At 39.5% G+C, this 20,323-nt stretch overlaps 2 pseudogenes; both read left to right on the top strand.

Moving 5' to 3' along the window:
• Positions 1–655: 655 nt before the first annotated feature.
• On the top strand, positions 656–1,080 carry LOC114043848 (annotated as a pseudogene).
• An 11,920-nt stretch (positions 1,081–13,000) lies between these two features.
• The window catches only part of LOC114043847, a 10,342-nt pseudogene continuing 3,019 nt past the window's right edge, over positions 13,001–20,323 (top strand).

The raw sequence follows: 20,323 nt of genomic DNA, 5'->3' as shown, positions 1-20,323 counted from the left end.
AATGATTTTGTAAATGATATGAATCTGGAAGGAATAGGTAGCATGTTTGATGACAGAGACAAAATCCAAAAAGATCTAAGCAGGTTAAAATGGTAGGCCAAACTGAATAACAAATTTTAACCGACATGAATGAAGGTTTCCACTTGGTTTTAAAGAATCAATTTTACAAGTACAGGATGTGAGAAATGAATAGACAACAGGGCATATGAAAAAGATGTGAGGGTCTTAGTGAACTGCAACCTAAATATTCTCCAAGAGGTCTCTCTTCTATTTTCCTTATCTCATACCACTCAGACTTCTTCCCCCACTATTTCTTCCTTCACTTCTTATTCACATAAAGAGGTGATCCATTTTCCTTACTAAGGTCAATCCTTCTATATGCAACCTTGATTTCAATTCCTCCCATTTTCTCTGGCCATTTGCCTCCCACCATCTTCCCTTTTTTCTCCCATCTTCAATGTATCTGCATCTACTAGCTCCTTTCCTGCTGCCTACAAACATGCCCATTTCTCCCTCATCCTCAAAATATCATCACTTAATTAGACCATCCCCTCCAGCTATAATACCATATGTCTCCCTGCTCTCTCAGATGAACTCCTTAAGAAAGTCATGCGTGGATACAGCAGCAGCAGTACGAGTGAGCTGCATGGCTAAGATGTATGACTTCATGGAGGGTCAGATAGCAGAGTTCAAGGAGGCCTTCCAGCTGTTTTACCAAACAGGGCATGGAAAGATCTTATACAACCAGTGTGACAACATGATGTGAGCCGTTGACCAGGTCCCTACCAATGCTAAGGTACTCAAGGTCTTAGGGAATCCCAAGAGTGATGAGATGAATGTGAAGACTTTAAACACTTTCTGCCAATACTGCAGAGCATAGCAAAGAGTAAGGACCAGGGCACATATGAAGACTACGTAGAAGGGCTTCAGGTGTTTGATAAGGAAAAGAATAGCACAGTCAGAGGGGCTAACATACAACACAACCTCATCAGCCTGAGTGAGAAGATGACAGAGGAAGAAGTGGAAGTGTTGGTGGCAGGGCATGAGCACAGCAATGGCTGTATCAACTATGAAACATAGGCCAGATGGTGCTGAATGGCTGAGAACAACTCCCCTTTCCACAAGAACCCCCTTACTTTCTCAGTGTGAAAATCATCCTCTTGCCCTGAAGCAACTAATTACATTTTCAGGGTTACCAACATCCTTACTTCCAACCCTCACCATATGTCCTCTTTGGCCTATTTGCTCTTTGTTTTCATCAAACAAACTTGCTATATGCTCCTAAAAGAAAGAAAGTCATGTGTGTTTAGGGTTTCCATTTACTTCTCCTCCTTGTCTCTTTTAAATTCTCAGTTATCTGTCATCTGACCTCATTATTCAACAGAAAATGTTCTCTCCAAAGTTACCAGTGACATCTTAATTACCAAATCTGATGTCCTTTTTCTCAATACTTATCCTTCCTAACCTCTCCGTATCATCATGAAAACCTAGCAAGGAAAGAGTAGTCATGAGAAAGTGATGATCATCTTTATGTAAATGATTCCCAAATATATATACATACACATATAACATATGTATGTATACACATATAATATACATGTGTATACTACATACATATCTACCTACATACCTATATACAAATATACACACACATACATATATATTTATCCAACCCTACTCTCTCTGCCGAGTTTTAGTCCCATATCACAAATTGCCTTTGCACATCTTAGATTAGATATCTCTCTAAGGCAGCTCAAGCTCAACATGTGACTGAAACAAAATTCATTATCTTTCTCCCCAAACCCTCCCATCTTCAAGTATTTAAAGGGCTGCCAGATGGAGAAGGGTAGACGTGTACTGCTTGGTCCCAGAGGCAAGAACTAGGTGCATTGGGTAGAAGCTACCGAAGGGAGATTAAGACATATAAGGGAAAAAGCAACTAGAAGTTTTGAAACCATCAAAGCTATTTAAAAGTAGGGCTATCTCCAGAGAATGGGTTCCGACCTCATTGGTGGTTTTTAAGCAAATGTTGGATAACCACTTATCAGAGCTGCTGTAGAAGGGATGCTTGGTCATGTACATGTATTAGACTAAAAGGCTTCTAACATTCATTCCAACTATTAGATTCTATGATCTTATATCTAAGACTTGCTCAGGGTCACAGAGCTAGTAAGTGTTGAGTCAGGACTTGAACCCAGGACCTCCTGATGTCAAATTGTGTACTCATTCCTCTAAACCATACTCTGACATAGGAAAGGTCATTTGATCTGGATACTTTAGTTTACTCATCTGCAAAATGGGGATAATAATATCAGATCATCTTGCAGGAGAATTGGGGAAGGAAAGCTAATAAGCAGAGTAAGCTCTTGGAGAAATTTCAAAATTGGCAAAGTTGGGTAGCATTGCTTTGGTGCATGTTTTCACATCTCTCTCTCCTTTTGGCATTTTTTCCCCTATCCATCCCCAGCCCTCCAACTCCTCCAGTTTCTTCCAGCCCATTTCCTGTTACCTTAAGAAATGTTATCAGCTAGCATTGAAATTGTTAGCTGATGGCTGCCTTAATGAGTTATCCCTAATTAGGCTGTTTGCATTTTTAATAGGGAACTCTTGAAGACCAAAGAAACCTTCTAAGGCCCCAAGAAATCATTCCCTCAAAAGGTGGGATTTTAATCCTGTGTTAGGTGAAGGGAAGCGTAAATTAAGAAACAGATTAAGACAGATACTTTTACCTTCTCTTTCTATCTTGGCATTTTCCTGTCCTTGTGAAACATTTTTTTTTTCTGGCTTAACATCAAGAGAAACTGCTACTGGACCCATACCCTTCCTCTATAAGGAGAAAACCCCAACATGGTCCAAAACCAGGAATAGCAACCCTGAGGGTGCTCCATGGGACGTGGAATGGCCGATAGGGCAATTTAGCCTTGCTACCCTGGACAGCGAGGACCTGACAAGAACACATCCTGAGGCAATAGTTAGTGGGCTGGTCTGGGAATCCAGAATACCTGTTAGTAAGGCTGTGTGGTATAGAAGAAAGATGAATAGAATCAGAGAACCTGGGTTCAGATCTTTGCTCTGACACTTATTTTCTGGATGTCCTTAGACAAGTCACCTCCTCTGTGGGACTGTTTCCTCATCTATCAAATGAGGAAGCTGGACAGATGACCTCCATGGTTCTTTACAACTCTAAATCTATCCTAACCATGATTCTGTGATGATGAATTCAAACCTTGCCTCTGACACTTCCTGGTTGTGTGACAATAAGTAAATCACTTAACCCCTATCAAGTTGTGCTTTTACATCTGGTACAAAGGCAGACTAAAAGCTTGAGGGTGGATATGATTAATTCCGCTAATAAAAACACATTTAGTAAAGCCAACTCTCTCAGGTAAAAGCAGGAAGTTCCCTAGGGTTTCAGGACCTCGTCACAAGAGTCTCTGAGCTATCTTTATACATCCCTCTCCCAAAGGGTCCACAACTGGGTCTCAGGTCAATCCACCCGGGGGCAGAATTAGCTCAAGCTATTCCAGATCTGCTCTACAACATCCTGGCTCACAAAAGCCCAAACTGATGGTGTGGGAGTTCAGGGATTCTACTCAATCCAACCCAGTGCCACTAACTGCTTGGCCCACAACATCTCTGAGGCCCAGTAAGTGTCCTCATCTGTAAAATAGGAATAACACCTGTCATATCTATCTCACAAGATTGTTGCGAGGTTCAAATGTATTGAGCAAATTGCAAACTTTAGAGTGCTGTATAAATATCAGTTATTATTATCTGTGCCTGGCACATAGTAGGAGCTTAATAGATGCTTGTTGAATGAATAAGGTCAGATATTATCGTGATTTGCTATCCTCTCCCACATGCTTCTCCAACCCTGGGATCAGTCCAATACCTGTACCAACATCAGGAATGTGAGTTTAAACTGGGGGATACCAGGTCATAAAATCATTGGATTTAGAACTAAAAAGGACCTTGGAGATCATTTAATCTGATCCATTCTCCCTTATCACTCCCTCCCCCACTACCTCTCTCTCTCTCTCTTTCTCTCTCTCTTTCTCTCTCTCTCTTTACATATATATATATATATATATATATACACATATACACATATATATGTGTGTGTGTGTATGGAAATTAAATATATATATATATATGTGGAAATTAAGACTCAAAGATCATTTTGTTTGCACCAAAGTTACATTGGTCAAGCAAAAATTTGAATCCCTACACCAAACCCACTTCTGTTTTCCCAGTATCACGCTTTTTTTCTCCACCTCTTTCAATTTGAAATTGTCCTAGCAGTCTGTCCCTTTCTTGGTCCTGCCTGATACACAGCAGAAGTGTCAAGCGGACTTCATGCAAATCCTCAACATTCTTGAGAGTGGCAGGAACCAGATTAAAACATAACTGAGAAATATTTAACAAAATAAATAAAAATTCAATTAAATATAAACCATATTACATTTTAAAACTAAGCCAAAATGCAACCTGCAGGGATCCTTATGTATGGTTTAGCACCTATCCCATTTCGATTTGAGTTTGACATTAAGTAGTCTAGAGAACTCCTGGAAATACAGACTAATTCTGAGGATCCAGCAAATGTTGGACTATCTGTCCTTTTCTCTTCCCTCTCCAGTTTGAATAACTCAGAAAAAATTAAGTTTGTTGGCTCAAAGATTTATGAATAATGATGAGTGGGATTGGTAATTGGGAGAAACCAAATAAGCTGGGAAAAGGATAAAGGTCCTCTGCAGAAAGACAGTAGTAAAAAACAATGGGAGAAGAGAACTCTGGAGGAATTGATTCCCTTCCCCCTCCCCAATATGGAACTTGAGGAGAGGACAGAATGATTGGAGTATGCTAAAAGATGGTCCCCAGCCTGGCTTGAGAAACTGATTGGCCGGCTATGCTATGAAACTATCATAACTGGCAGGAAGGCAGGGGTGTCTACGTATGTGTGTATCTGTGTGGCCATCAAACAAGAGAAATGTTACCCCAAAGGAGCAACAGGGTATTGCCAAGTCTAAGAAAGGACTTGCTGAGGAAGAAATTTCCACCAAAAGCAGACCTAATTTTCCAGACTACAAGGGACTCAGGGAATTCACTTACATCCTTGGACTATAATGGTCCTTCTTTTTTGTTCTCCTTACTCTATAACATTTTCAATGTGTACTTAAGAGTAGAGTCAATCTCAGTGTACCAGGAGAGATTGGGGTATATGGGGTATTTAGGACAGGGCTTGCTGAGCCCTTTTCCGGGTTGTTCATCCATCTTTGGTATCCACCTGTCACCTAACCCTTATTTGTAGCTCCAAGAAGCTGTAGCATGCTCAGCAGCCACACCCTGGCAAAAAACCATCTTAGTAAATGGACTAAACCAGGTGGAGGGTAACTGAAAGGCTTCAAACCCATCAGTGAGTTAGGAGAATGTCTATCCCAAGCATGTGAAGACTTCTCCTGGCAGAATGGGCAGACGAGAACAATGTGTTCCAATGGCCATGAAGGCGGCTGAAGCATATACTATGGAACTGTGAGAGCTTGGTCAGACTTGAAGCCGCCAATGTCATCCCCTGCATCCAGGGCCATCGCCAGTTGTCTTGACTTTTGTCCTGCCACTGGACTTCTTTGACTCTAGAGGAGAGAGCCAGGCTGATGATTTTGTGCACCTCTGCCTCACTTAAATACAATTTATGCACAAGTTAAGACATCACCCCATGGTGTCATTGGTCCTCTTCAAAAACTGAGGACAAACAAGAATACCACCAGGATAGTATAGTATAGTGTAGTATAGTATAGGGGTACCATCCAGACAGTGACTCAGAGTTTCTGGGTGGGAGCTATGAGACAAAAGAGGAAGAAAATCCTCCCAAAATGTACCAGAGCCATGATATCATTTCATAAAATTAGAGATGGAAGGGACTTTAGAGATTATCTAGTCAAAGCCCCCATTTCATAGATGAGGAAACTATGAAGACAGAAATGAAGTGATTTGGCCATTGTCACTCAGGTGATAAATATATCAGGGATTCAAACACAAGTCCTCTCTCTGGGTTTCTCTGTCTCTGTCTCTCTCTGTCTCTATCTCTCTGTCTGTCTTTCTCTCTGTCTCTGTCTCTGTGTGTGTGTGTGTGTGTCTCTCTCTCACTCTCTGTCTAGGGCTTTTTCTGTCTTCAGTGAATGTGCTGCTTCTCAGGAAGGGAAGAAGTGACATAAAGTTGGGAACAGGATGTAAGGAAACAGGATTGAGAGAAGAGAAAAGGAATAGACGCATATGTAAAGCTGGGGAAGGAGGAGTTTACAAAGAGGAAAGTGAAGAGCAGGGAGGGGAGATAGTGAGTCTTAGAGACAAATTCATAAAAGAGTAATAAGTAAGATGAAAGGCACCATCATTCATGGTGCATACTTGCTTATTTGGGGTCTTACCTTTACATTCTACCCCATCAAGGAGGCAAAGAGTATATAAACTACAATATGAGAAACAATCTGGTGTATTGAAAAGGGTGATGCGGCAGCTAAGTGGTGCAGTGCATAGAGCACTGGCCCTGAAGTCAGGAAGACCTGAGTTCAAATCTGTCCTCAGCCAAACACTTGACACTTACTAGCTGTGTGATCCTGGGCAAGTCACTTAACCCCAATTGCCTAAAAAAAAAAAGGGTGCTGGATTTGAAGTCAGAGGATCTAAGTTCACTACCTACTACCTGTATGATGCATACCTGCTGCAAGAAGCCTTTTTCAATTACCATTCCCATTAGTGTCTTCCCTCTGTTGATTATCTACAATTTATTTTGTATGTAGTTGTCTTTGTGTCATCTGCATTTGACTGTAAACTCCTTGAGGACAAAGACTGTGATAATTATTAACTTTTTATTATTTGACATCTTAATTACAATCTGATGTCTTATTATAATGATAAGGCTCCAATATGGAGTTACTTAGGCTAAGTGGTCCTAGTGCTCATAAAGGCAAAACAGTTTGTACTTTTCCATTGTTAACTGTTGGGCAGATTTGAAGTTTTTGATGGGACTAATTCTTGACCTGCTGCAGGGCCTTGAGTCATTCTGTTTCTGCTGCCTTGGTTAATGTTAGATCCTCCCACCAGTTTGTGGTCTTGATAAAGAAATTCCTGCCCAAACCTGGTATCAATAAGGGACCCCAAGAAATTTTCCACCACATTTGGGTCTGATTAAGGAATGCCCTCTCCTACATCTGACACTGATTGCCTATTCTTAACCAAGTCCATTCTTAAGGTATATAATCTTACCACCTAAACCCCAACTTTGAGTATGTTCCTTTCCCAACACATATTCCCTCCTTCCGGCTGGGGAGTTTCTTGCATGTGGGGACAAACCTCTGTTTATATTGCCATAGGATGTATACGCTTTTTTCCTGTTTACTGTGTCACATAAAAACAAAGCTCATGATTGTATCATTTTCCTGAGTACCAATTTTGTAGAAGTCTCGAACTGAGAGACTTTTGATGAGAGGTATCACAGCAAAATGAAAAGAGTATTCTGAATTTGAAGTCAGTGAGCCTGGATTCAAATCCCAGTGCTGCCACTTACCACCTGTGTGACCTTGGGAAAATTACTCAGCTTTTCTGAGCCTCAGTTTCCTCAACTGTAAAATGAGAGGCTTGGGTCTAGATAACATCTGAGGTTCCTCCCAGCTTGAAATCTACGATTCTATTATGTCAATTGAGAGGAGGAGGATCGCCTCCAAAGGGTCCATTCAACTTTAAATATCATCATCCACAGTTCTACCTTGCTTCACCACCTGACTACAGTCAGACATAGCCATCAAGGAAAAAGCAAAGACCTCACGCCAACTCCCTAGAAGTGGACAAGCTCCCACGGTCTTTCTTAATCAAATTCCCCCAGTTGTTAGTTCTTGATCCTTCTCTAAAATTTCTTTATACACTTTGCATCCCTCCAGTGGAATGCATGCTCCTTAAGGGCAGGAACTGTTTTTTTCTCTATCTTTTTTTTCTTCCTTTTTTTTTTTTTTTGGCTTTGCATTCTCAGTACAGTTGCTTTCAATATGAAAGTGAAATGAAAAGAGGTTGGGTCTGGTGGTAAAGGGGCAGTTCTGAGTTTTAATTTTTTTTTTTTTTTTAGTACATTCTTGTCTAAAGCCTAGTAGGAGTAGGAACACCCACTTGCACGCTATGTGAGAGACCTTAACCTTCAAACTTATAAAGGTTTTTAGACCCTTTCCCTCCCTTCCTTCTTTGGCTACAAGTATTTGAAGAAACTGGACGGTAGCCAGAGAAGAAGCTGATGCAGAGGACTGGGTGGTTCTTTTCTTTTCAGAAGAGGCTTGTTGGACTCTGACGTGAGTATTATGTTGTTTGTGGTACTTGGTCTTAGAAATGGTGCAAATGACAAGCAGTTGAGATGATGGAAAAGAGGGGTCTCTGGAGGCTCATCCTGGCAAGATCTTGGGAGTTAAATAAGTCCAGTCATTTGGGATGATTTAAGTGGGGTCCAGGTGATAGCACTGGAAAGAGATGAAATAGTTTCTTCCTGCCTCGAGATCTCATGATTTTCCCTTCCTGTCCCTAAGATTGTAGTTTTCATGGGGAGGTTACAACTGAAACAATTCAACAACAAAAAGATATATGCAGGAAATGTTCTGTCCAGGAAATCTGAACCACTTTCTAGAGTTCCTGTCAGAGAACTTTCTGAAGTCTAGCAGTCACAGATGTGTTTTTCTCCCAGCGGTATCTGCTTTTAATTACGTTCTCTTTGACATGCAGTATTGCTACTCTCGACTAACTCTTCTTTTTAAAAAAAAAAATATTGATATCTTTTGGTTTTGCACTACCCTTGTTTTCCAATTCATTCCTCCTTTCTCACCCTCCCAGAGACTCTCTGTAGCAAAGCAGAAAGCTTCAGTAAAACTAACCAACCCAGCCGCTAAGTCCAACAGTATATGCAGAGTTCCACACCGGTAGGTAGTCTCCCACTTCTACAGAGAAAGGAGTGAGGTACATTTGCATATTTCTTCTTTAGAGCCAACTTTAAGCACTGTAATTAGGTGGTATTCAGTTTCTTTTTGGTGTTACTTTTCTTTTCATTTGCATTGTTATTGTCATTGTGTGTATTGTTTATGTATGTATTGTTTATCTGGTTCTGGGACTAGCTTCTCTTTTCCTTTTTATAGAGAATTTGAGCAGTTAAGTGTTAGATGAAAGTATTATTTTATGAGCATGTTCACAAGGCTATCATGTGACAATAGCATTACTGAAGGGAGAAAGGAGCCTTTTCCTTCTAGTTTAAATGTGCAAAGAGAAGTTAGCAGGATTAAAAGAAAGCTGAAAAAAAGTAATAAACCCTCATTTATTGAGCATCCATTCTGTGTCCAGTAATTCCCTAGATCCTGTGATGGGAACAGAAATGAATTAGGCAAGACTATCTCTGTTCTGGGACAATATGCAATTTGCTTAGGGAATATAAAATATGCCTCACCCCCTCCCACCCCACTTTATTTTGAAGATAATTACAAAGCAACAAACTTCAGTGAGTAGTGTGGTATAGTGGATAGGGAGACGGCATTGGAGTCAGAATGACTCCTTTGATCCTTACTGGTTGTATGACCCTAGGCAAGTCACTTAACCTCTTAGTGCCTCTAACAGTACCTCTCTAAGGCTCTAGGTCACAGGGGTGGTGTTGATCTGCATTGGTAGAGGCAGCTCCTCAGTAGGAATTCCCTACATGAGTAAAATCACAAGTCTAGTTTGAGAAATAAAGAAGGAAAGAAAGAAGGTAAGAAGGAAGAAAAGAGAGAGAGAGAGAAAGGAAGGAAAGAAAGAAAGAAAGGAAGGGGAGAGAGGAGAAAGAGAAAGAAAAAAGGAAAGAAAAAAAGGCGGACAGAAAGGAAGAAGGGAAGAAGGAAGGAAGAAAAAGAAGGAAGAAAAGAAAGAAAGAAAGAAAAAAGGAAGAAAGGAAGAAAGAAAGAAAAAGACTTTAAAAAATTTGTGACATCGCTGGTCTGGCCACTACACCTTAGGTCATAGTTTCAGCAGTTGCCATAGCCAAAACATTTCATAACTTGGTTGGTAACGAGCCTCTCCAATCTTAGATTGATCCTCAAACTAGAAACAATGTTATGGATGGGCCTTGAGACCCAAAGTCTGCCAGAAATTGCCTTCCATGACAGAAGCTTTGAAAACACAGTCACTTCCACTTCATGCTGACTTTTCTAAATACAAAATAATAGGATACAAGTGAATAGGAGGCAACACAGTGTAATGAAAAGAGCCCTGGATTTAGAATCAAAAGACCTGAATTTAAATCTCACTTTACCACTTTGGGGTAAGTCATTTCTCTCTGAGGCCTCAGTTTCTTCATTTTTAATATAAAAAATTAAATTTACTTATTTTAAAGGAAGGAAAAATATTGGAAGTTGGACTAAATGGCTTCTAAGTATCCTTCATGCTCTAAAGCCTGTTATCCCATGAGCATTAAATGAAGAGTCAGAAGGCCTGGGTTCAAATCCTGCTGGTGATATTTACTACTAGTAGCTGTATGATGTACTAACCTAGTCATTTTCTTTCTCTGAAACTCAATTTCCTCATTTGTAAAATGAGCACAGTATATCATGTTGTTGTTTGGTTGTGTCTGACTCTTCGTGACCCCATTTGAAGTTTTCTTGGCAAAGATACTGGAGTGGTTTTGCTATTTCCTTCTGCAGTGCATTTTACAGATGAGGAAACTGAGGCAAACAGGGTTAAGTGACTTGCCCAGGGTCACAAAGCTAGTAAGTGCCTGAGGCCAGATGTGAACTCAGGAAGATGAGTCTTCCTGACTCCAGGCCCAGTGCTCTGTCCACTAGCTGCCCTGTAGCCTCCCAGCTCTAAATCCCATGAATATATAAATGTTGAAGTAATACAGAATAAAGGGGAGATCAATCAGAGCTCAGCAAGGTTAATCTGAAAACACTTCCTGGAGGAAAGGAATCTTGAGGAACTGAGGGGCAAAGACAGGAATTAGAAAGTCATGGGCTGGGGAAAGCAGTGGTTTTTCTAATGTATTTTGACGAACTGATAGTCTCACACTAAACATAAAATGTTTTGTATGGAGCATCCAGGGTCTATGTCGATTTTAGGAGAGAAGGGCATTTGGAATACCGCAAGAATACCTTAATGATAGTGATCTAGGCACCTTCTTAGGGACATAGAATTGGGCATCAGATGTCATGTCTTACATTGGACTTTCACTGAAAAGACAGCAGACTATATGGGAAAGAGTGCTAGATTTAGCGTCAGAAGACTAGGGTTCCAATTCTCCCTTGACTATTTGTGTAATGGTGGGTAAAAGTCATTTATCTTCCATGAACCTCAATTTCCTTCTCTGTAAAATGGAGATAATACTTGCACTGCCTTTTCCCTAGAATAAATCAAGAAAAGCACTTTGCCAAACTTAAAACTCTATGTAAAGGTGAATTATTATTAGTAGTATTGTTATTACTATTATTCCTATTCTTACCATCACAAGTACCTGATGTGGGAGTTCAAATGCCTCCTAACTGGGTTGGCTCCCTCCTTCCAGTCTTTTCTTGTCTCAAACCATTTTTTATCTCACCAGACTCATCTTTCTGAAACATCACTTACATCCAGGAGGCAGGGTTGGCATAGTGGAATATGTCTTGGATACAGGCCTCAGTTCCCTCATCAATAAAATTAGGTGGTTGAACTAGATCAGGGGTGGGTAACCTGCAGCCTTGAGGCTTCAAATCCAAATTTCACAGAACAAATCCTGGATTCAGTCAAAGCGCCATGCTTGAGGACCCAGAGGGCCACATATGACCTTGAGGCTGCAGGTTCCCCACCCCTGGTCTAGAAATTCATTCACCATCCCTGTGGCTACTCAGACTGGGGTGTCTAAGGTCACTATTCTCATATATGCATTGTCTTCCCCTTTATATTATAATATAAATGCCTTGAGAGCAAGGAGTTGTCTTATTCTCAGTGATTATATCCCCAAAGGCAAAGTGCTTTACCACATAGTAAGTGCCTAATGAATGTTTTTTTTTCATTCAGTTATCGTTCATCCATGATAACATTTTAAATGGAAATAAATGTAAAGGTCTGTACTGGGGTTAAAAAATCAACTGCAGAAATGATGAGCAGGTAGATTTCAGAAAAACCTAGAAAGATTTACATGAACTGATAATGAGCGAAGTGAGCAGAACCAAGGAAACATTGTACACAGTAACAGCAACATTGTTCAATGATCAACTATGATAGTTTTACCTCTTTTCAGCAATACAATTGTCCAAGACAATTCCAAAAGACTCGTGATGGAAAATGCTATTCACATCCAGAGAAAGAACTATGGAGTATGAATGTAGATCAAAGCATACTATTTTCACTTTTTTTTTGGTGGGGGGGGGAGGGTTGTGGCTTTTCCCTTTTGTTCTGTTTCTTCTTTCACAATATGACTAATGTGGAAATATGTTTACATGATTGCACATGTATAACCTATATCAGATTGCTTTCCATCTTGCTTAGGGAGGAATGGGAGGGAGGGAGTAAAAAAAAAAACTTGAAATTCAAAATCTTGTAAAAAAAATGTTGAAAACTATCTTTATATGCATTTGGAAAAAAATAAAATACCATCCACCAAAGAAAGAAAGAAAGAAAAATCAACTGCACAACTATAGGATATATGTGTGTGCACATGTATGTGATTTGGTAACAGTTCATTTAAAAGAAAAGACCTAGAGGACAGGGGTGGACTTGGCAGAGAAGAAGTAAAGAAAGGGTAAAGGCAATAGTGATTTAAGGCAGCTAGGTGGCACAGTGGATAGAGCGCTGGGCGTAGAGGCAGGAAGACTCATCTTCATAAGTTGAAGTCCTGCCTCAGATACTTAACTCACTGTGTGATCCTAGGCAAGTCACTTAATCCTGTTTGCCTCAGTTTCCTCATGTATAAAATGAACTAGAGAAGGAAATGGCAAACCACTCCAGTACCTTTGCCAAGAAAACCCCAAATAGGGTCATGGAGAGTCAGACATAACTAAGTGACACACTAACAAGAACAAAAGCAGTAGCTTACTCAATCCAAACAGCCAGCCTGTCCCTGGTGGCTAAAACATTTATCTCCCTTGGCCTGGCAAAGTCATACTGTATCAACAGCTGAGACGAGTCAATTAATTTCTAATAATGTTTCTTCTCTTATTGTTCAGACCTTTTTGTATTTGTGCAATCTACCCATCAAAATAATTTATGGAGCAAAGATGCAGAATACCTTTCTCCATCTGGTAAAGTATCTTTTATTCATGTGGGAAATCCAATAGTATCAGAATTTGGTCTGATAGTTCAATTCATAAAAGCCAAAGGCCATCCTCACCCCATTACTAATGGGATAAATAAAGCCAAAAAGCAGAAATGAAAACCAAATGGAATCAGTCAACAATATGCTATTGACAACAGAGTCGTTTCTACAGTGATGTAATGAAGCTAATATAAGGGAGAGCATTCATTCACTACAGATGTGGGTTGTCTTATCTTTGGAATTTGAAACACATTTTGGCCTATCAAAAACAATGGGAAGACAAACACAAGATGAATGCCATTGATGGGGGTAACAAGATTCTGGATGAGGTCTTGCAAGCAAGAGACCATTGCTCTTTCTCAGAACCCTTATTTCTTCTTATTCTTATTTTTTCTTCTTGGAAACCTTTATTTCTTCAATAAATATCCAAATGAATTTGACGCCCTAGTATTTAGTCATCATCTCACAATCCTTACCACTCAATTGACCAATGATGAGTTTTCTGAAAAAGTGAAAAATCACAGCAACTGCCATGGTTTCTATAGGAGAATTGAACAGAACTACTTTGAAGATTGTGGAAAAGAGCATACCTCTCAGGTTGGCATAGAAATTTGATCAATTAGATACTTCAAGAAAAAAAATCTAACTAAATTTTGATTTTATGATTGTAACAGTATAGGTGACTCAGTGGATAAGAGTGCCAGGCCTAAAGTAAAAAAGATGAGTTTTTCTGAGTTCAAATCTGGCCTCAGACACTTACTAGCTGTGTGACCTTGGGAAAGTCAATTAACCCTGTTTTCCTCAGTTTCTTCCTCTGTAAAAAGAGCTGGAGAAGGAAATGGCAAAAACACTTCAGTATCTTTGCCAAGAAAACCCCAAATGAAGTCATGAAGAATAGGAGAAGATGAAAGATGGCTGAACAACAACAACAAGAAAAATGAGCATGTTAGATCAATAGATTTGAAGGCCTTTGAGTTCCTTTCCATCTCTAGATCCATAATCCAAGGATTCTCTCTATTAATAACATTTAGAACTGAAAGCATCTCTCAATCTGATAGAGTTCAACCATGTCAATTTACAGATCAGGAAATTGAGGCCCTGGGACTTGTGGGTGACTTGTCCAATGTCAGAGGCAATAAGTATCAGAATGGAGATTTAAAGATGACCCAAGTTTCCTCAGACACAAGAGGAAGAGGTTGGATTTCTACCATCCTTACAGCTCTGGCATCCTCCAAGTTGAAGTGCTGTAATAAAATTCGAAATGGCTACCTCTCAATTACTCAGGGCCAGAGTATCCAAACTATGAGCTGTGACTTCTCACCCCACCTCTTGTTTCATGTGGAAGACGAATTAGACTTCTTCTTCTTCTTTTTGGGGAAAGAAATGGGACCAATATGTGGAAGTTACAGGGCAACAAGTTTTAGTTCAACACTAAGGGAAAACTTCCAAATAATTCAATGCAATAATTCTAATGCAGAATATGTTAGAAAGTAGTGAGTTCTCCATCAGTGGAGGTCTCTGAACAAAGATTGTATGATTACTTGAGGATGTGGTAGAGGTTTCATTTTTGAGGAGGAATGTGGAGAGGAGGTTGGGCTAGATTTCTGAGATTCTAAGATTCTGTATTCTCCTTATACTTGTCCCATAGGCCAAACAATATTAAACTGAAAACCAAAGCAAGTCAATTAGAAATCTCAATTGAGCTAATTTGTAGGCCAAAGTACTCATGAATATTCCTGGGTATAACTGACCTGAATGTTTGCTGGCCAACAGATAGGTGCTTCCCTACTTTCCTATAATTATTTGTACTTAAAATTCTTTGAAATCATCAAAGAAGGTTGTTTTTTTCTTCAAAGACAGTAGGACAGGGGAAATTTGGAAACTTATGGCCTTTTGCATGAGGAAACAAACTTTTAGAATCTCAGAGTTGGAATTAACCACAGAGATGAGCTATTCCAGATCACATCTGAGCAGGAATCCCTGCAATAACATACCTGACAAGTGGCTGTCCAACCTCCCTTTCCACTCTTGCACAGCTTGAATTGTTACAAAGTGTTTCCCTATATGAATCATAAATCTGCCATTTTGCAACTTCCACAACCAATAGATCCTACCTCTGATCTCTAGAGTGAAAAAAGAACATGTCTAACCCTTCTTCCACATGACATTCCTTCAAAAACTTAAAGACAACGTATAAGCTGCATTTAATACAATTCACTCATTTTGCAGATGAAGAAGCTGAGATCAAGAGGAGGGAAGTCATTTGTCCAAAGTTACACAGTAAGGTAGTGGTAGAGTGGGAATAAAATCTGGGTCTTCTAAACCCCAGTCCATTGCTGCCTTCAGTGTGAAGAATTCTGGGAGGAGGAAGCTGTTGTTTGTCTTTCATCCTCAAATATGACCAATGACATCAAGAGGGTGATATCTTGACTTGCAAGTGAATTGGATTTAAGTGAGGCAAAGCTGTGCAAAGTCATCAGCCTCACTGACTCTGGGAGGAAAAAAGGATGATAACAATGATACTTACCCATGCGCTTTTTCAGGTGGAAGTAAGTAGAACAGAGAGAGCCATTCAGGGACTAAAAGATGTCTCCGGGAGTTGAACACTAGTAGCAATTACACACGATGGCATATTTCTTCTTTCCTATCCTTTCATCATCACCTATCAAAACCTTTCCCATCTTTTTTGGGGTTCTCCATCACTGATAGTCTTCAAGAAAAAACCGGATGACCATTTATCAGGGATTTTGTAGAGGCAACTCCTATTTTTGGTATGGGTTAGACCCAGTAGTGTGTTCGTAAATGTTTAATAACTAGTTCTCTGAAGAAGAAAAAGAAGTGCCATGATACACTTTTAATTTTAATCTTCATTGTTAATATTCTCTCCATCACTTTCTTAAGTCTGGACAATCAACAAAACAACATATAAAGCCCTGATTTGCAATACTTGTTGAGGTCTAAGGTGTAACTGCTCAAAATGAAAATTTAATAATCAGCTCTTGGGCTTCTCAGTTCCCAACCAGTTGCGAGACCCCAAAATTCTACCTATTTCATGATGTTTTCTTTACTGTCCTCAAACTGGATATGATCTTCTTCCACCAAACCCCACATCACTGCCTCTGTTTAGCACTCTGTAGGTGCTTAATGAATCCATGTTAATTAATAGATTTGTCACACTTTAGAACTTGTAAATAAATACATTATATTTACTGTATATCTATTTATATATGCACATGCTATATGTGTCCCTCCCTCTCCCATAGAATGTAAGCTCCTTGAGAGTAGGAACTATTTAATTTTTATTTTTGTTTCCAGTACCCAGCACAATGCCTGGCAGAAAATAAGTGTTTAACAAATGCTTATGATTGATGACCATATCCTGCCAAAAATTGGAGTTACATGTCTGTCTGATTCAGTCTAATGCAGAATAAACTCATGGAATTTGTCTCTATGTCCCTGGAAGGGCCTACCACAGGGTCTAGCCTACAATAAGTATTTATTGCATTGAATGGATTTGAAGTTGGAAAACTGTATCTTTCCAGAGAAATCAGGAAAACTGAAATTTCTGTAGACAGGTTTGTGAGCAAAAAAAAAAAAAACAAAAACAAAAACAAAAAACCCCAAAACAAAAGAGGAAAACTTTTCCAGGTAAAAGTTTACAAGAGTCAGAAACCACAGGCTCCACAATGATTCACATATCAAAAACTACAGAATTTCACTTCTTTCCCTTGGCTTTCTAATTTCCCTTCCTTTGTACTGTTGTGTCTGTGAGCAAAAGATTTGAGACAATCAGTGTCCTCAAATACCCATTTCTTGCCATCTATATCATCTGTTCCCATGCAATCTGGTAAATCCTCAGACACACAGTCTACATGAAGGCTGATGCACGAAATAAATGCTGGGGTGAAGGTGCAGAGGTACTCACGATAACCAATAACCCTGTGACAGAAGCAGTGCGAATGTTATCTCCATTTTACAGATAGGGAAACTGAGGCTCAGAAAGGTGAAGGAACTTGCACAGGGTTCACTCAGTAAGCGTTACGGACAAGGTTTGAACTCAAGTCTCTTTATTCTGAATTTAGAGCTCTTGCTGAGAGAAAATAGTAAATCCTTTCTACAAGCCAGCTACTGTGCTAAGTACTAACAATCACAAAGGAGCTCACACAATGGGAAAGACAAGATGTGAATATCTATGTATATACAAGATAAGTAGAGCGGATGGAAGGAAATGGACTCAGGATATCCATGGGAGTCACATTCTGAGACTGTTGCTTTTTCAATTAATTCATTAATTTATTTATTAATAATTCTTGTTAATTATGTGATTTGATTGTTATTACAATCTGAGATTATTGTGTTTGGGGAAGAAGAAAATTAGAATATGTTCCCCTGGGCTCCCCAAATTTTTGAAATTTGTCATATTTATTTTTTCAAGCCTGGATTTAAGAACATAAAGAAAGTAATCAAGATCAATATTCTGTCTCTGACAATGGCAGCAAGATAGATATATATATATGTGCATATATGTATGTATGTATAAATATATGTGTGCATACAACATATATACACACATATGCACATATGTACATACATACATACATGCATACATATACACACACAGCCTTCAGAGGCAGCCAGGTGGCATCATGGATAGCACACCAGACTTGGAATCAGGAAGATCCGAGTTCAAATTCTACCACAGACATTTATTAGCGGCAATGACCTTGGAGAAGATATATACTTTCTCAGAGCTTTGATTGCCCCATCCATAAAATGAGGATAATAATTATACCTCTGCTTATGGGGTTGTTGAGAGGACTAAACAAAAAAAATACGTAAATCACTTTGAAAGGACCATCGAAATATTAGCTATTATTATTCAGACCTACAAATTATCTAGCCTGTTGTTCAGTCAAATCTGACTCTTTGTGACTCCAGTTGCGGTTTTCTTGGCAGAGACACTAGAGTGGTTTACCATGTCCTTCTCCAGTTCATTTTACAGATGAGAAAACTGAGGCAAATAGGATTCAGTGACTTGCTCAGGGCTACACAGCTAGTAAAGTGTCTGAGACCAGATTTGGACTCAGGAAAACGAGTCTTCCTAACTCCAGGCTCTGTGTTCAATCCACTGTATCACCTAATTGCCCAGTGGCGCAGTAGATGAAGTCTAGCCTAGTGGCTTCAAATTCAGATAGAAATGGATCCTTCCTGTCCATCTACATAATCACTTAGAAAACCACAAATTAACATTATCTATGTTTTATGGTATTTTTATTTATTTTGTTCAACATTTCCCAATTGCATTTTAATCTTGTCTTTGCAGCACTTGGGAGGCTGATTAATTTGACACCACTGATTTAGCCTAACTTCATTATTTTAGAGAAAATTGCTATATTATGTTGACATTCCACAAAGAAGTTCCTTTGAGCCTCATAAGTATACTCTGAACCCTTGGAAGTTTATCCAGAATTGCTGTCTTTCCTCTGCACTTCATGCTACCTCTACTTAAAACTTTACAATGGCAGGGAGGGCTCTCACTACTGCCTAAAATAGTTCCTTTCACTTACAAAGATCTCTAATTGTTAGAGGATTTTAAAAAATACTAAACCTAAATCTGTCTTCTGTTAGTGCTTCTATTATACATATGGGTTGAACCAGTGCTACTCCTGATCATCCAGGAAGGTTGTTAAATTCTAAGCCAGCTTGCCTAGAATGGTCATTAAACACTGTAGACTAGAAAGAAAGAAAAATGAGGAGAATGTCTTCAACTCAGACTAAAGATTTGTAGGGAGACCACCCCACTGGGTGAAATCCTAGGAAGGTGCTGAATTCAGCTCTGCCACTTAAAGCTTGTATGATCTTAAGCAAGTCACTTCTCCTGTTCAAGCCTCAGTTTCCTCATGTGTAAAATGAGGGAGTAGGGTTAGATGATCTCTAAGGGCCAATCCAGCTCATATCTGTGTCTGACTATGGCAAGTCTCTTATTTAAGAATGACAATAACTAGAATTTATACAGGACTTTAAGGTTTGTAAAGTACTTTACAAATTTTATCTCATTTAACTTCACAACAACCCTAGGAGGTAGATGTTATTATTATCCCTATTTTTATAGATGAGGGAACTGAGACAAACAGAGGTTATGTGCCCAGAATCACATAGCTAGCAAGGGTCTGAGACTAGTAAAAAAACATTTATTAAGCTATTACTGTGTGCAGAACACTAATCTATGGGCTGGGGGAGAGATTGAAAGTTTAGATCAGAAGGCACACATCCTCTGTTTTCATGGAGCCTATAGTCTAGCAGGGCACTAAGACATGAACCTAGATAACAATGGTGGACAATATTATCACATATTAGAGTCTAAGGTACAAAACAAAACACTGTGGGGGGTTCTACTGATGTAGATTGCTCAGAAGTAGGAAGGAAGTAAATCCCATATGTATTTGCCTTCTGGTCCTGGAGTCAGTGAAGCCTTGGCATTAATAATGAGGGCATGGGATTGGAGGATGGCTGCTAGGGTGCTCAAGAATTCAGGCTCAGCAAAAATCAGGAAGAGCAAAGTAGCAGCAGCAAACAATTCTGGTGGAAAGCCCCTGCTTGACCAGCTGAAAAGAGGAAGAAAGGAAAGTCGCAGAGGGTACTGAGATGAGCTACCAGACTTGTGTCTGCATCAAGGGTAGCTGCAGCATTGCAGCTTTAGTCTGCAAAGGGAAGGCTGCCAAACCCTGGAAAAATAAGGCAGGCATGGTGTGCTGTAGACCAGTTTTGAGTATGCCACTTAAGTACTGCCTGCCTGCCTGCTTGCCTGCCTGCTTACTAAGCACTAGACTCTAGCATCTCTCTTTGCTTTACAAGGCTGGCCCCAGGCAAAAATTGTGAAGTGCATTACAATGGACTCTGTTCTCTAGTTCCCTTTGTCCCTCCCTTTCTTTTTATTTCCTTTCCCACCTCCTCCACCCAAAGTTCTTTGATAAAATTATAAAATAAGGAGGTTAGACGAGAATCAAGGGTTTTTTAACTTGAATTCCATGAACGTTTTTTTTTTTT

The sequence above is a fragment of the Vombatus ursinus genome, unplaced genomic scaffold (genome assembly GCF_900497805.2).
Source record: "Vombatus ursinus unplaced genomic scaffold, bare-nosed wombat genome assembly UNPS02014770.1, whole genome shotgun sequence".
Classification (NCBI taxonomy): domain Eukaryota; kingdom Metazoa; phylum Chordata; class Mammalia; order Diprotodontia; family Vombatidae; genus Vombatus; species Vombatus ursinus.
The sequence above is the reverse complement of the archived record's forward strand: the minus strand, read 5'-3'. Positions and strand labels throughout refer to the sequence as shown.